This window comes from Podarcis cretensis, assembly GCF_951804945.1.
Source record: "Podarcis cretensis genome assembly, chromosome: 5".
Taxonomy (NCBI): Eukaryota; Metazoa; Chordata; class Lepidosauria; order Squamata; family Lacertidae; genus Podarcis; species Podarcis cretensis.
The window spans coordinates 84,767,160-84,784,834 of record NC_137174.1 but is presented as its reverse complement, the minus strand read 5'-3'; the positions used below and the strand labels follow the sequence as shown (position 1 = coordinate 84,784,834).

General features: G+C 42.0%; 1 protein-coding gene across 1 annotated transcript in view; it reads left to right on the top strand.

Annotated features, from left to right (window-relative positions):
- BCHE (butyrylcholinesterase) overlaps window positions 1–17,675 on the top strand; it is a 48,015-nt gene that overhangs the window by 7,994 nt on the left and 22,346 nt on the right. The window lies entirely within an intron of this gene.

Here is a 17,675-nt window from a genome sequence, read left to right as displayed (position 1 = left end):
TAACAGCTGTTGCAAATGAACGCCACAGTTTTGAGTTGCAAAAAAAGTATTCTATTTACAGCCCTGTGACCCCTGGCACTGCCACCCTCTTTGGCTCTCTCACACAGAGAAATTAACTCCACTCTTCCCAAAGGCAGATATAATAACTGGGTTATATGACCTTGCATTCTTGCAAGCGTTCAGGAAGTGTCCATAAAGCATGACGTGAGAAAGAAAACATTGGATAAGAAATCCCCCATGTGTTTTCTCAAACTTAGCTGTTGATATTGCTATTCTCACATTATATTGGCATATATATATATATATATATATATATATATATATATATATTGGATTGGGTGAAGCCATGCCTATAAAACGTAACATAAGATGCCCCCAATAATCTAAGCTTTAATTGCCAAATTTGTTACTGTATATCTATTCTGGTGGTGGCATCATGAAGGACACCTTTCGTATTCCTCTTCCTAATTGTGGAGGTTACCATTTTAGAAAAAAAAAGAAAGGCTACAACTATGCATTGATTAATTGTTACAATTTAAATAAACAATCCCACTTTTAACTATCTAGGTCTCAAAGTGGTTTGCAGTAAAAAAATTAAGCATAATATACAAAATTGAAAACCTCAGAAATTGCAAATCTTTTAAAAAATAAAATCGCAAAATTTTAAAACAGAGAAACATCCATGATGAAAAAGCCTTCTGAAATAGAGCATTTTTAATTAGGTATCTGAAACCTATCGGGAACGGTGCCTGTCTGACTTCTATTGGGAGGAAACTCAGCAGAATTGGACCCACAACAATGAAGGCACAACTTCTTATTGATATGAGCTGTGGTTCTGCTCCATGGGGGCCAGTATTGGACTTCCCCAGATGACCTAACTGAATAAGCCTATTTGTAATATGTCTCTAATGTTTTAGTAGGGATCTGCAACACCCTCTTGGAAAGAAAATATATTTATTGCTGGTCAAATTGATACTCTTTTTGCTTGGCACAAAATTCCTCAATATTACAACCAAGCAGAAGCATCCACATTTATGTTGAATTTTCACTTTAGGCAGAACTCAGTAGCTGCTGAATTCTCTCTCTCTCTCTCACACACACACACACAACAGAGAGAAAAAATTCTTTGGAGGTTTCTCCTAAGCAGGAACCTCCACATTTGACTCAAAATGTTGCTTTAGGCCCAATTCAGCGGCAACTCAAATAACAGTGTTTATCTGTCTTCCTGGGATGCAAAAGGAGCGAGTGTCTGACATTTGCAATGCCCTGCTAGTTAATGCTAGACTTTCAGCGCAGATAACTGCAGCCTATTTGCAAGACAGCCATTCAAACAGGGGGGAAGAGTTTGCTACTTTAAAATGAGCAAAAGAAAAACAATTCTCACCACCACCGCCCCTCATCTGCCTTCAGATACAGCAGTGGTGGTGCAAAATGGGATTTCTTAGCCCTACAGTCAATTTGCAGGCAAGACTTGGCTTCAAGTCAAGAAGATGTAAATGACAGGGTTGTTGTCCCTCTTTACACAAGGAAGACAGTTCTCTTTTTGTTCCATGCTGCCACTTCCAAAGTAAAAGAAATGGTGTGTTCATTGTTGTTGTGTGTTTTTCTGAAAGCAAAATTATTCTGGTTACCTGGATTTTTCAGGAGGTTCCCATTCTTTCAGGAGTTCTGTGTTTCCCTTGCAAACACAGCTTCTACTTCCTTGTAGAGTCTAGCATTTGAGTAGGCAGCCAGTTGAGATGATAGGCTGTCAAGGTTGGATCAACAACCTTGGAAGGTAGTGGCATGTTTCATGGTTCTGTAATTGTCAGCCACCTCCCCAGCCCCTGCCGCAAAGTTCTGATTTTATAATTTATTCTGCATTTGTTTCAACAATTGTCAGGCGCTGTTGCGGTTGCTCAAGAGTAACAAGGCAAGACTCTGACCTGTCCTTTATAGGCCAGTGTGGTGTAGTGGTTAAGAGCGGTAGTCTCGTAATCTGGGTAACCGGGTTCGCATCTCCGCTCCTCCACATGCAGCTGCTGGGTGACCTTGGGCCAGTCACACTTCTCTGAAGTCTCTCAGCCCCACTCACCTCACAGAGTGTTTGTTGTGGGGGAGGAAGGGAAAGGAGAATGTTAGCCGTTTTGAGACTCCTGAAGGGGAGTGAAAGGCGGGATATCAAATCCAAACTCTTCTTCTTCTTCTTCTTTATTTTGGTGTAAAGTATTTACAGTGAAGAGCGTCCTAAGTTCATGTCTGGCTCAATCGCTAGCAGAATCCGGGAGTGGTCTGTTTTTGTACCTCCCCCAACATAGAAGTCTTGTCACCCCCAGCCTTTTCCACCTCTCCCTGCACCTCAAACTACTGCACAGGATGGGCGATGACAAGAGCGTGTTTCTCTCCTGTCTGGCTTGCCCAGGAGCGGTGTTAAGGCTCTCCCTAGCATCCTCTGGTCCTTGCACCTCTTCTCCACTGGAGGTGGGGCTTTCCTCCTCACCGGAAGAGGAATTGCTTCACAAGATTTTTGGAGGCTCCCTGTAACACAACTGCCCTTCTATCTCTTGACTCTGAGCCAATGGCAGTTCCCTGACAACAATGCATATACTGTTTAATTTACAGTCATCTCTACTGTCATTGGCAGAAGACCCAATGCAATAGAACTATTTAAAAAAAAACCCCACACTTTAAAAAATCAGAATTCAGTTTAAAAGCTTGTTGGGGCTGATGGGGCTTGGAGTGTTACAGCATCTGAAGGGCACCATGCTAGCTACACTTCTCACATTTGAGTGACGTCTCACTGCAGTCTTCATTTAAATAGAGATTTTTGTGCTCTAGAGTTAGAGCAGATTTCTCCAAACTGCTGGACTCCAGCTCCTTTCAGTTCCAGCCAGCATAGCCAATGGCAAAGGTGGTTTTAGGGTGGCACAGTGTGGGCACCAAAACAATGCTGTAGATTGAAATGCAAGAGGTGGGGGCACCAAGTTTTAGCATTGGACAAATCTGAGAGCCCAAAGTCCACCAGAGATGATGGGAGATGGGGTCCATTAACATCCACAGGGTACAAGATTTGGGAAAGCTAAGTTAATAGTGTAGGAATCAACTTCTCAACAGCTGTTCCCGTTATGAATATCTGTTATTGGACTAATTCTAAATCACTTGGATGTGAATTGTAATATTAAGTTACATGACCTATATTGTTGTTGGACTTCTTAATGTTTTAAATTAGGGATGAGTGAATCAATCTATTTCTTCCCCAAATTCCTTTACATGCAGGTTTCTTTAAACACACCCCATCCTGTTTCTGCATTGATCTAGGATTTATTCATTTACATGTCTATTTACATTAAAATATGTAAATAGGAAACATCCTTCAAATACATTTCTAAACATTTTTTTTTCTATTCAGATATGATTTTTGTAAGTATGTTGATACAGACAAAAGAACGTACGTCACACAGCACATAGTTAAATGGTGGAATTTGCTCTCACAAAATGTCATTATGGCTACTCATGAGACATTACAATGAGAACATCATAGATGGCTTTAAAAGGATATTAACTAGAGCCTCAACTAGAGCCAGGGCTTTTTCGTCTGTGGCTCCAATCTGGTGGAACGCTCTGTCACAAGAGACTAGGGCCCTGAGGGACTTGACATCTTTCCACAGGGCCTGCAAGACAGAGCTATTCCACCAGGCCTTTGGTCAGGGCACAGCCTGACTCCCTCCTTTTGCAATCTTCACAGAACTCTAGCCCAATGGTTGCCATCAATTTGATTTGAATTACAGTGGTGCCCCGCAAGACGAACGCCTCGCAAGACGGAAAACCCGCTAGACGAAAGGGTTTTCTGTTTTGGAGGCGCTTTGCAAAACGAATTTCCCTATGGGCTTGCTTCACAAGATGAAAATGTCTTGCGAGTTCCTGCAGGGTTTTTCCCCTCCCCCCCCCCCTTTTCCTAAGCCCTAAGCCGCTTATCAGCTGATCCTCTGATAAGCCGCTTATCAGCTGATCCGCTAAAAGCCGCTAAACCGCTAATAGCGCTAATCCGCTAAGCTGTCAATGGCTTGCTTCGCAAGACGAAAAAACCGCTATACGAAGAGCCTCACGGAACGGATTAATTTCGTCTTGCGAGGCACCACTGTAATTTTATAATGAAATGATTTTAGAATGTTGTATTATTTTATTGTTGTTAGCCGCCCTGAGCCCGACTTCAGCTGGGGAGGGCAGGATATAAATAAAATTTATTATTGTTATTGTTATTGTTATTGTTATTGTTATTGTTATTGTTACTGTTACTGTTACTGTTACTGTTACTGTTACTATTATTACTATTTTAGACAAATTCATGGAGGATAGTGGCTACTTCCCATGATGACTATATTCTCTTCCATTATCAGGGACAACATGCCTTTGAATACCAATTACTGAGAACCAGAAGTGTTAAGAGTGATGTTGCACTCAGGTTCTGCTTGCAAGCTTCTCAAAGGCACTTGACTGGCCATTGTGAGAACAGGACGTTGGACTAGATAGGCCATTGGCCCAAACTAGCACAAACCTATTCCTCTATATTTTTTGAGTCAAAAACCGAGTTAGTATCATGAAAGCTGATGGATAATTTTGTTCTGCTTCACACATTTCAGGAGGTGTGGATCAGACCAGTCTTACCTGATATCCACAAATTTGTCAAGCATCCTAGATTACTTTATAATCCTAATAATATGGTTTGTTGCTTGTGTTTAGGGGAAAAAATCTTGCCATTCTTACAACTGAAAGGAATATGTACATTTTTTGTGAATTACATTAAATATGTGTTGTTGTGGGTTTTAAAAAAAAAACCCTTCTGCAGTGTTGTGACATCATCAGAGCCTGAGTATTTCCCAGGAAAAATAAAGCTTCTTTCTCATTATGGCATTTTTAGAACTGGTTCATCTTAATAGCAGGAAATGCTGTAAGGGGAATCCTTATTTTTCATTATGCGTTATTTGAAATGCTTTTGTATTATTTCAAAATGTGGTTGCCTGCTTTGAGACTAATGAAGAAGATATTTCATTTTGACATGTAGGCTGCAATTTGGGATGCTCAGAGTTCAAAGGAGAAAAAAAGAGTAAATAAATTCTTTAGGATGTCCACTTAAGAGTTGGAGTAATATTATTAACAAATGGACCAAAAAAGCCATCATGGAAAAGACAAATTGCTCCATCAAAACAATACTCTAGCGCTGTTCATAGAATCAATTACTCTTTTGTATCTGGCAATAGAATGAAGCTGTCATTTGGCCTGGAGAGATCCAGTACAATGAAGGCCACAAATCCTTTACACAAGAACACAGATAATAACACCATGTTTATAACTATGTGTGTTGTGCTGTAGAAAGTTATTTTTCTCACAAAGTCACACTATGGAACTTGCAACCACAATATGTGGTGATGGCCACAAATTTAGAAGAGTTTAAAAAGAGAACAGACAAATTCATGGAGGAAAAGGCAGTCAATGTTACTCGTGATGAGTAAAGATGGATAAATCTGTCAATTTCAATTTCTCTCAGTTTTGTATTTTTCCAATCTTAAGTTTAGTCTTCCATGTTACCACAGCAATTTGTGAATTTTTTTTGAAGGGGGGGGGAGTCCTCATGAAAATCACAAGCATTTTAGTGCAAATTTCTCCTCATATACACATTTTGTATGCAATTTTGCCTGATATACACTTTTTTTTGCAAAGCAATTTCCCCAAATGTAATGCATATCAGTTTAATATATGCATAGTTATGCTCCCTTTGCTCTACTATAAGCCACAGAGCCTAGGGCTTGCCGATCTGAAGGTTGGCGGTTCGAATCCCCACAACAGGGTGAGCTCCCATTGCTCAGTCCCAGCTCCTGCTCACCTAGCAGTTCGAAAGCACATCAAAGTGCATGTAGTTAAATAGGTACTGTTCCGGCGAGAAGGTAAACAGTGTTTCCGTGTGCTGCTCTGGTTTTGCCAGAAACAGCTTAGTCATGCTGGCCACATGACCCGGAAGCTGTCTGTGGACAAACGCCGGCTCCCTCGGCCTATAGAGCGAGATGAGCGTCGCAACCCCAGAGTCGTCCACTACTGGACCTAACAGTCAGGGGTACCTTTAGCTTTTTATGCTCCCTTCGCTCTATTATAATCTTTCTATTTTTTTTCTTCCCCCCCCCTTTGGTACACATTGCTTAGCTGGAAAATAGCATTGCAAAATATGAAGTGAAAATTTCAAAGCACGTGTTTTAGTTCTTACGAAGTAGGTAGTTTTGCAAACAAGTGTGAATTGAATCAAATGTCTCCCCCATGCCTAGTCCGGAAGGCTGTGTACAACTTCCAGGACCAGAGACAACATCCTCTGAATACCTGTCACTGAAGTACCACAAGGAGAGAAGGCCACTGTTCTTATGCCCTGGCTGTGGGCTCCTCCTATACATCTGGTTGGCTATTGTGGGAAAACATGCTGAATCTAATAGGCATTTGTTCTGATCCAGCAGGGATCTTTTTATATTCATTCTGTTAAAATCCCTGACCAATGGCCTCAGTTGCTGGGGCAGATGAGATTTGCAGTCTGAAAACATCTAGAGAGCACCAGGTAGTGGAAAGTTAGATTATGGTGTTGGACGAGGAATGGGCAGACACAAGTTCAAATCAAAGTCATAAAGTTCATTCTGTGTCCCTTGACCACCACAAAAAGTTCTTATGAGTTTGTAAATGAGAGGGGGGATAATTCCTTGGAAGAAGTTTGGGATATAAACAAATACTGCTAATTCTGACATTTTGCATCACCTTTCTGTATAATAATATAAGCAAAGCAATTACCTGATGAATTCAGAGGTGCTATGCATTGATAACTGGTCCCTCCCCACTTAATATGTGCAATCCTATACACCTTTTTCGGAAGACTCATAAGGTTGAGCATAAGACGTCAGCCTCATTGATGAATTTATTTTATTACAGAGAAAAAATGCTGCCTGGAAAGTGGTTATTAATGAAGAGATGATAGGAAGTGATATCATGTGACACATTCTTGATCTGCAGCTGTCTCAGTGTTTCTCATGCTTTGGAGGGTGTAATTTTTTAAATTTTATTTTGTGGCCTTCAGGATATGCTTCAGGGGTCTTGATTTTTCAATAATTACATGATTTCCTGCAGCTCAGACATTACATTCCCTAAAGGGCAGAAGAAAGCAAATACCTCTAAGCTGTAAATAAGATTCCAATGAGTGGGCGTCAAAGCCTTGCCAATAGCCAGTTTCTGTTGCTCCATTAGTCACTTTAGCCTTTAGTCAATGGAACTGGAGTTCATTAGATGGAAATGTATTTGGATAGAGGGTTTCAAGTTCCACAGATTCTGACTGTCCCAGAATCTGCATGGCTGAGAAATCGCTGTCCTACAGAGTAGTTTGAGGAAGATCAATTTTCTATTTCCCCCTCCCCACCCTTACATGAGAACATAAGAGCTCTGCTGGATCAGACCAAAGGCCTGTCTGCTAGGATCCTGTTCTCATAGTGGTCAACCAGATGCCCGTGAGAAGCTTGCAGAAGCAGGATTTGAGTGCAATAATGCTCTCTTCATTTGCAATTCCCAGCAACTGGTATTCAAAAGCATTTCACTGTTGATGGTAGAGACAGGACAAAGAAATTGTGGCTAGTAGCCAAGAAAAGTAGCGTTTTGGATTTTAGGGTTGCCCTGGGCACAAAGTTGCTAGGGACTCAAAATTTCAACACCTGGTGGTGCCTCAATACAGCTGTGTGCTTCTGCCATGGGGCTCCATTGAAAATGACTTCTCCATGCAAACCAGGAAATGTCCTCTCCAGACTCTTCTTATCTCTGTGGCTGCGATTTCCTGGGTGACCTGGACGCAGTTAGGCAGTTGAGTGTGCATGTATACTCCGTCTGTTTCCCTTTTTCCCAGGCCCATCCTCTGTGCATCCCCAGGCACTGGCAACCCACGCTACACTACTGTCTAAGGATAGCTTTATCTTGCATGAACTTGTCTAATCCTCTGTTAATGCTACCCAAGGTGCTGGCCATTCCTACCTTTCTTTCCAAATTTGAGAGATGCTAAGGTTCTGTTTCTGATGTTGGAGGGGAAAGAAAACCTGAGTCCCTCGTGCTTCTTGTCCCCACTGCAACATTAAGAGGTTCAGACAACCCCACTCTGCAGATGGAAAGCACATGTGAGAGGTTAGTTGAGTAAAGTCAGGCTAGCTCACCCTATCCTCAAGATGTGCTACCTCATTAGCTGCACAGTCTCAAACCAGAATCTAGGACAATGATACATATTTGTAAGCAGCCAAGTGTCTCCTGTTTGGAACAGAATTTAAGCTAATGTGTTCAACTTGGGCCATGTTAAGACAAGGAAATGCTTTTCAGTGTCACCAGACACTTCCTCTACCCAAACATTATGAAATCAGCATAGGTGAATCACAACTCAACATTTCCTAGATGAGATAGGTGAGCAACACACTCATTTTCAAATCAAGGAACACTGACCAAGCTCCATCACCAGCATTCTCATATGCTATACAGTGGTGCCCCGCAAGACGAATGCCTCGCAAGACGAAAAACTCGCTAGACGAAAGAGTTTTCCGTCTTTTGAGGTGCTTCGCAAGACAAATTTCCCTATGGGCTTGCTTCGCAAGACGAAACGTCTTGCGAGTTCTTGCGAGTTTTTCCCCTTCCCCCCTTTTTTCTAAGCCGCTAAGCCGCTAATAGCCGCTAAACCGCTAAACCACTAATAGCGCTAATCCGCTAAGCCGCTAACAGCCGTGCTTCGCAAGACGAAAAAACCGCAAGACGAAGAGACTCGCGGAACAGATTAATTTCGTCTTGCGAGGCACCACTGTATTGGTCAGAGATTTAACTTTTAGTGAGTCTTGGGAGACAGCTAAGCCCTGAAGTGTAGCAATGAGGGCTCCCCAAAAAGCAAAAAGGGAGGGACAAAACAATGACTTATTCTTGATTGGTTGAAAACATAAGGCCTGTCAGAAGAATTCCACAGGGTCAGAATATCCATGAGACGATATTGACTTATTAACTAATGTATTTTTATTGTAATTATATCCCCACAGAGAGTAGCCTGTGACGCTTTTCTGACTCAGATGGCCATCTTGATTTAGGATGTGTGTTGGGGGGGGGGGGTTGACATTTGTTGTTCTGTCTCAGGCAGCAATTATGTTGGACTAGCCCTGTATGCAATCATAGTAGTGGGATGATTTGGGGCTGACAAAGCTATTTTGTCCATGTAAAAGTTTCTCAGTATCTCAATACAACTTTTGATTCTTGGCCAATTTACTTCTCTGCAGTTACTTATATGAATATTAATCAAGGCATGTTTTCTTGGAACGAGGCTATTTCTGTCTGTGGTTTCCTCATGTGACTTATTTTAAGTTTAAATCCACGATGACAACTTAGTTACTTTTTTATTTATTTTAAAATACATTTTTATCCTCATTTTTCTTCTTGACTTTTGGTGTTCTTCAGAAAGCCTTTGGAAGTAAATGAGTGACACTAACCGGTACGATCAATCACAGTCAGCGGTATGCTCTGCTAAACCCTTGCAAGGCAAAGCTTTATTTATCATGGAAGAAAATGCTTGTCAACCAACACTAGAAGTTGCTAGGTTATGCCTTTTCCATTACTTTATTCATTATCTTTATTCAGTACCGTTTTCCAGACATGAGTGAAGTTAAAAAAAAACTGACAAAAAGATAGACAAATCAGATGAAATGAAAGCTGCAAAGAAGTAAGTGAAGGGAACTCACAAAAATACCATTGCTAGGCCTTTTGGGGAATGCTTCATTTAAACGAACTGACAGAATACCATCTTTCTCTTTTCCATTCTAGGAAACAAATGCTTTGCAGGCTCTAATTGGGATCTGAGTATTTGAAATATTCCTTCTTTTATATTTTAAGACATCTTCACATTGCTTACTGTTGTGAAGGCATCCAAAAGCTTTTCATTGAGTTATTAAAGACCATCATGAAGAGACCTTCTTTTAGCCTATCTAAGCTTTAGATTATTTAGTCATTGGAGTTTAAAATTTAAAAAATCTGAATGACAGCCCCCTAAACAAATAGCACCTGTCAAGGCCCACACTCCAACAGGGGCCCACTGTCATTTGCATGTTCAGACCCAGAAACCTCCTCCCTAAATAAATTCACACTTGACTCAAATTTTACTTTGGTTTTTGGCAGAATTTAGGCCACAGCTTTATTGATTACAGAAAGTCACTGGTTGCATAGGCTCTGGTCCAACTAGCTCCCTGCCATGCAGATAGCACTGGCCCAGGGTTCCAGCATAGGTCAGCTGAGGGTGAACACCCGGATAAGCAGAAAGCCGGGAATGGGTTAATTCTGCCACCCAAATGTCCCCCTGGAAGGCACGGGCACAACCCCCTCTCAGGGGTTGACCAAACCATCGAGTCACTGGATTCTTTTAATGGAATACCCTTCACATGGGGATGGCAAGAGCGTTCTCCCATCCCTATCACCTGAACCAGAGCCTATCTGCAACCTTACAAGTTGTGACGATTTGCTATGCAGCAGGCGAAACCCAAATGGTACCGGCCAATCAGCCAAGTGGGGAAATTCCTGCCGTGCCCCTGCCCCAATGACAGACGGCACACGACGGCATAGCAAGGTCAAGCATAAAAGTCCTAAATATAGGGAGAGGTTGGCGGGTGTTCCAAATGCACGCACCAAAAGAGGAAGCTCTGGGTCATGTGCATGGGCATAAATAGGTCCCTCGAACCATTTGGACTGTGTCCCATTGGGCAGATTGTACCCAGCCTTGAGGGACCTACCAATCGGGTGATGTGGCTGTCCAATTGTACCCACCCACAACACAGGGTGTTAGTTTTTCCAGGTCTCACCACAATACATGGCCTCTTTAAGGGAGGACCCGATATCCCAAAGCCCACTGACATCACTGCCTGCTGTGTGTTGTTTCTACTTGTCCTCTCCAAGCAAGGGAGCAGTAACAGGACTAAGGACAAGTAGAAATAGACTCTATTTATCTTGCTTTCACTCTCTGGGTGTGTTGTGGATGGGGTCCAGAGGAAGCTGACTTTTGAAATTCCCTTAGAATTTTATTATTTTATAATAAAATAACAGAGACTCAAGGCAGATTACAGATAAAAAGAACAGTTTAAAACATAAAAAATAAACATTGGTAGAGTTAAAAGAACACACAGACGCACACATATAGCATACAGATAATTACAATAAAAACAGCACAGCATATATTGCCACTACCACTAAAAATAATAGTACGGTCAGTACTGTTCAGACCGGTTACAATGGTGAGTATTTATAGGGGGAGGGACACTAGAAAATGAGAGGTGTTGAATTTTGCTATAAATAATATTTTCTTCACTTTACTTGGAATTTGCTGGCTTTCGTATCTTAACAGGATGGCTGTCCACACCTATTTAATATTGTGGAATGGTAACAAAAACCACTTAGCTGTTTCAATAAATTTGTGTTTTGGACTTGAGGCAAAAAAACCCATAACTGGAGATGAATGTTTGACAATTTTATAAAGTTCTGGCTTGCGCACTGACAAGCTGTCAGAGACTCTCATAATTAAGCGTATTTGAACCTGCTGTTGTTTGACAAAATAAGTTTGGGAACCAGACTGTTGATACTGGGAGGAGGGCAGGCATCTGCAAATTGTTCAGCTCCTTTAAATGACCTTCCTCTCTTTGTTCGTGAAAGTTTTAGGCAGCTGCAGTGAGGCAGTTATCAAAGGGGATGTTGGTGACATGCTTGCTTGTGGAACCAGTGTTTTCAGCTCCCATTGCCCCTGACCACTAGCCATGCTGGCTGGTGTTGATAGAAATGGGAGTCCAACAATACTGGAGGGCTACACTACCCCCACCCTGGTAGAGCTGATGGTCTTAATGGGAACCACAGCATACAGAGATGAGGTATTAATTGTTTCCCTAATGGAAATACCCTCTGTTCCTAAGGTGGTCTTTGCAATCATAGACAAGATACACGTAATATTTTCCTACTGGTTCTCATTCATGAAAGGGTGCAGGGAGAAGGGAATAAGTCCTGTCTCCTCGGTCCACTATCCCTCTTTGCCAAGGTGCCATTCCAAATCACCCCCACAGCACACTTATCTACGTAGCCACCCAGTGGCTGTGAATTGCAAGTCAGGAGACCACTCTCCACCCCCATCGTTCAGCCCGGACACTGAGATCCAGCGCTGAGGGCCTTCTGGCGGTTCCCTCATTGTGAGAAGTGAGGTTACAGGGAACCAGACAGAGGGTCTTCTCGGTAGTGGCACCCACCCTGTGGAATGCCCTCCCTTCAGATATGAAGGAAATAAGCAGCTATCTTATCTTTAAAAGACATCTGAAGGCAGCCCTGTTTAGGGAAGTTTTTAATATTTAATGCTGTATTGTTTTTAACACCTTTTGGAAGCCGCCCAGAGTGGCTTGGGAAACTCAGCCAGATGGGCGGGGTATAAGTAATAAATTATTATTATTATTATTATTATTATTATTATTATTATTATTATTGCGTTCAGGTTCTGCTTGTGAGATTTCCATATGTTCAACTTCTTATGGTCTTATCTGCAGCATATCACCTAGTTTGGCCCAGAAACATTTTTTTTTCCCAAGAAAAAAAGTTGGAAAAAAATATCCTAGAGGTTTCCTTGGTAAAAAGAGTATAAGTTAGAAACTTTCAAATCCCATTGGCTTCCAATCGGGATTTACAGCAGCAGCATAATCACGTTTTTATCCAAAAGCAGGTCTTTCTGTGCTCAGTGGGACTTACTCCCTAGAAAGTGTGTTTAGCATGGTAGCCTTAAGCATAGACTTAAATCTCTCCTCACTGAGGAACCTCAAGTGCTTATAGTGTTTTATTAACACGCACCACACCACTCCTTTCTTTCCCATCACAGTAATTTCAGATAACCTCAAAGAATCGCCACAATTTGATGCAGAGTGCTTCTTGCTGTTCACCTACGCACTGACCTTTCTTGTCAAACTGGCTTAGTTGACTGACCACCTACAGGTTTGAAGTCCTGACTGCGGCCCTCATTGCTGGAAATGCATCTTCTCATGTCAACCCTTTCTTACCCTTTGTCATGACTCCTCTCTCCCCCTTTCTCTCTTTTATTGGCTCTTTCTATATTTTCTTCCTCTGCCCTCCCTTCATTGTCTCCCCTTTTCCCCCAACTGTAAGCTCCTCCGACAAAGGACTTATGACTTTCCCTCGTGTTATTCTATATTATCATCTTTTTTTTTTAAATTGTTGATTTAATTTGTATTCTACCCTTCCACCCAAGGCTTGAAGGTAAGGGCTATTGGTGTTTCGCAACTTTAACCTGTTGCAGGATCTTTGCCAGACCCAGTTGAATATAGCAGAGCATACGCAGACTTCCAGAGGCAATCAGTTGCAGGCAGGAAGGAGACAACAAGTAACTTGGTTTCTTAGAGGTGTTTATTATTTACAGTACACTCACAAGTTACTATATACATGAACATATATGGATCTTAACTAGCTCTCTTAACAAACTCCAAATGACTCTCAGAACACCACACTTACCAACACACTATCCAGTAAGCAAGGTCATGAGTCATCATGCCTGTGTGGAGGCCTCAACCAATAGTAGAGCTGTATCCAAGGTCCCCTGTATCTCTAGGCAGACTAACTCCCTCTGCTCAGTCTTCTTGGCCTTTGGCCAACTCTTAATTGCTGTGTGTGAAGCTGCACGTAGGCAAAATCCCAACAAGGGCATCATGGCTCAGTGGTAGAACATCTGCTTTGCACGCAGAAGGTCCTAGGTTCAATCAATGGCGTCTCCAAGTCAGGGTGGAAGAGACCTGAAATTCTGGAAAGCTGCTGCCAGACAATACTGAGTTAGATGAGCCAATAGTTTGATGTGGCATATGGCAGCTTCCTATTTAAAATTCCTTGGGAGGTACATAGCAACATAGGAAATTGCCTAACATCAAGTCAGGCCAAAAGTCCATCTAGCACAATATTGTCCACATAGGCTGGCAATGACTCTACAGGATTTCAGGGAAGGGAAATCCAGGCCCTTCCTGGATAAGCCACGGATTGATCCTGGAACCTTCTGCATATGAAATGTAAAATACAGCCACACCTTGGAAGTCGAACGGAATCAGTTCCGGAAGTCCATTCGACTTCCAAAACATTCAAAAAACAAAACAAAGCGTGGCTTCTGATTGGCTGCAGCCAATCAGAAGCCTCAGGAGCCCTGTCAGACGTTCAGCTTCCACAAAGTAGTTTGCAAACCAAAACAGTCACTTCTGGGTTTGCGACGTTCAGGAGCCAAAACATTCTGGAACTAAGCTGTTCAACTTCCAAGGTACAACTGTATGTATAAAAACCATATAACAATATAGAACATTGAGATAGTGAGAGAGACGGACAGAATTAAATTAAGAATGAGAAATTGCAAACAGTTCAACAGCTTGTGCAAAAACTCTCCACCAATACCATTGGCCTGACACTAAGCACTAACGCAGAGGACAGTCAAATTTCTGTGGGGAATTCTACACCCAGGGTGCCATAGTAGAGAAAGTTTTGCTCTATGTCTCTGTACTAGGGGTACCAAACTCAATAAAATATTGGGGGCTGGGGGGAGGTAAGCCCTTGGTATAACATTGGCACAGGTCACTGTGTGAAATTTTACACAGCAACTCATACTACTCTTGCCAGTCATTGCCACTGCTAGTTAAGCCCATTACTAAAATAGTAAAGGTAAAGGACCCCTGACAGTTAAGTCCACTCTGGGGTTGCTGCGCTCATCTCGCTTTACAGGCCGAGGAAGCCAATGTTTGTCCGCAGACAGTTTTTCCAAGTCATGTGGCCAGCATGACTAAGCCACTTCTGGCACAACGGAACACTAAAACCAGAGCAGCGCATGGAAATGATGTTTACCTTCCCACCAGAGTAGTACCTATTTATCTACTTGCACTTTTTGGCATGCTTTTGAACTGCTAGGTTGGCAGGAGCAGGGACCGAGCAATGGGAACTCACCCTGTCGTAGGGATTCAAACTGCCGACCTTCTGATCGGCAAGCCCAAGAGGCTCAGTGGTTTAGACCACAGCGCCACCCGCGTCCCATGACTAGGGGTCTATTAATATAGGAGAACACACACTAGAGAGCACTTTGCTATGGGCATTCTCAAACCATGACCTGGTCTTCACTGTTCCAGGTGGTAGTCATGTCCTTGCTATTTATATATTTTTTATTTTGTCAGGACATACAAACAGGTGTCTTCTCTGCTGGTTGTTGTACATTCTTCCATCATGAACCATAACAAACAATTTACATCCTTTGGCAATAGCCTAAAACTGCTCTGCGTAATTCCTAGACCTGTTAATTTCTGTCTTAGGCAGTGTAGCTGCTCATAAAACTACCCTTCTTCCTTATCTTGGCTAACCATGACTAATGAATTGGCCTGAAATAAATGCGGTTGCAGAATGACTCATTCGGCCTTGGGAGTTATTGCAAATTGTTTGTTTTTAACGAGGCCAGTCATTACAGAGGGCATGAGAACAATGCATTCTTTAATTTCTGAGTATAATGGAGCATTATTTAAAAAGAGGGCTTGGGTTCTCGGGTCAATGCAACAGTGTACACCTTCTGCCATCAGTGGTGGACTTTGGGTTCTCATATTTCAGTAGTGCCCTGTGTGATGCTAAAATTTGGCACCACCTTCTTGTGCTCTGTTCTACAGTATTGTTTTGGTGCCCACTTCACCATGGCACCCAGTGTGACCAAACCAGCCACATTAGCCTAAAACTGCCTCTGCTGTCATTGATATATTATACATATTTGAAGTGTAGGGGAAAATACACTGATCTCAGCCCTGCCTCTTTACACAGAGGATACACAGATGTGCCCTACCCTTACACCATGGAGGGGGCCTTTAGTCAGAAATGGGTGCCCCACATCAATGTACCTATTGCATTGGAGCACCTATTGTCAACTTAGGTTGATACACCAACTATGCCCTTCTCTGTTCCGGGATAGTTTGGTCACTGTGATGTTACAGGTATAAATTGTATATCCATGAAATGCAATGTTTGTATGCATTCAACTTTGAAAAACTTATATAAAGATTTATATTTGGAAAGTCGAGAAGTTTGTATTGGGCAGGAGATTTCACTCTAGCAAACATGGCAGAAAAAGTTGGATGTTTCCAGTCTTTACGCTAACTGGCGACTCATGCTGGAAAGTCAAGCAGAGGGAAGATGAAAACTGAGAACTCAGTATCTTTGTCTGTCGGTGGGGCCAAGAGCATTAGCAGTAATGGCTAAGTTCAGTGGTGATGATAGGTTGCATTGGCAATTTCTCTCCCTAAAGAAGAGGGGTGCACATTTCTTGCTATTTAAGAGCAATGTGTTACTTTGCATTTTGTAACATTTCTTTGTAACTATTTTAAGACTATTCACTAAAGCATTTCTACTCTGCACGCAGTCCACATCAGGGATTCAACTTGCATCAGCTCTCACATGTGATTCATGCACTGGTAACTTCACAGTTGGACTGACCTAGAGCTAAATCATACCTGGGCAACTACACTCAATGTGCAACTTGATGCCACTTCATTTCCTGATCTAAATGTCATTTTGAATTGAGTGTCCCAAGGAATTTACAGCTAAGATTGCTGTCACCTAGTAGGAATGTCAATGGAGAGGTCCGAACTTTATTTAGCATGTCTAGGCATCAGAATATTGAGATGCTCAAGAGCTTCTCAAGTTTCTGGATGCCAGGATGAGAGCCAACTGGATCACAGACATTTCTCAAGGGATCAGAGGAAGGCATAATGTTTGCTTTTAATATCCTTTATCGAGATTGCAGTTTGTTTTTCTTCTACAAAATGTATGATTCAAAATGATATTCTAGGAATCAATTAAAAATATTTTCAGAGCTAGATTGGAATATAAATGTAGTTTCTTCTGACCTTTCCCAGTCAGCTGGCCAAGGGTTTTAGTGGGGCAGTGGGCTTGGATACCAATGAGTACCTAGATTTTGGTTCTTCTGTCATTTGTATTCTTATTCAGCAGGTTCAGCATACTGGGTTTGAACTTGCTGAGACATTTCTCCACCAGTTGTTTGCAAATTCCTCCTGGCAGACAATTATATTTGCCAGTGGTTAAAGCAGTCTTCTCCAACCTGGTTCCATCCAGATATTTTGGACTAAAACTCCCATCAGCCCTGGATATTATTGCCAGTCATCAGGGGGCAATGGGAAATATAGATTTAAACATCTGGATAGCACCAAGCTGGAAAAGGCTGGGTTAAAAGTGAATGACCTGAACCGATGACATTAAGTTTGAGTAGTAGTAGGCTTAACTCACTTCAGGGCTACTCATACAAGAATAACGGGTCAAGGCAATGTACAGACAGAGAAAAAGTTCTACTAGGGTAACTCTAATTCTTTGCCAAAAAGCCCACCTGGTCTCAGACTGTATGAATTACACACATTAAAAACATTTACATAAATGTGCTTATTTGGCCCTGTTTTATTGTGCTAGTCAAAGGAAACAAAAAGCAGACTTGGAAAACTCCCCCAGGACGTATTAACATCTGGTACTTCTTTGAGAAATCTTGTTCCTCAAATGTGTTGTTTGTACAAAGTGATCTTTTAAAAAGAGCTCTAGGTGAAACCCTTCAAGACGTGTTGAACTAGGTC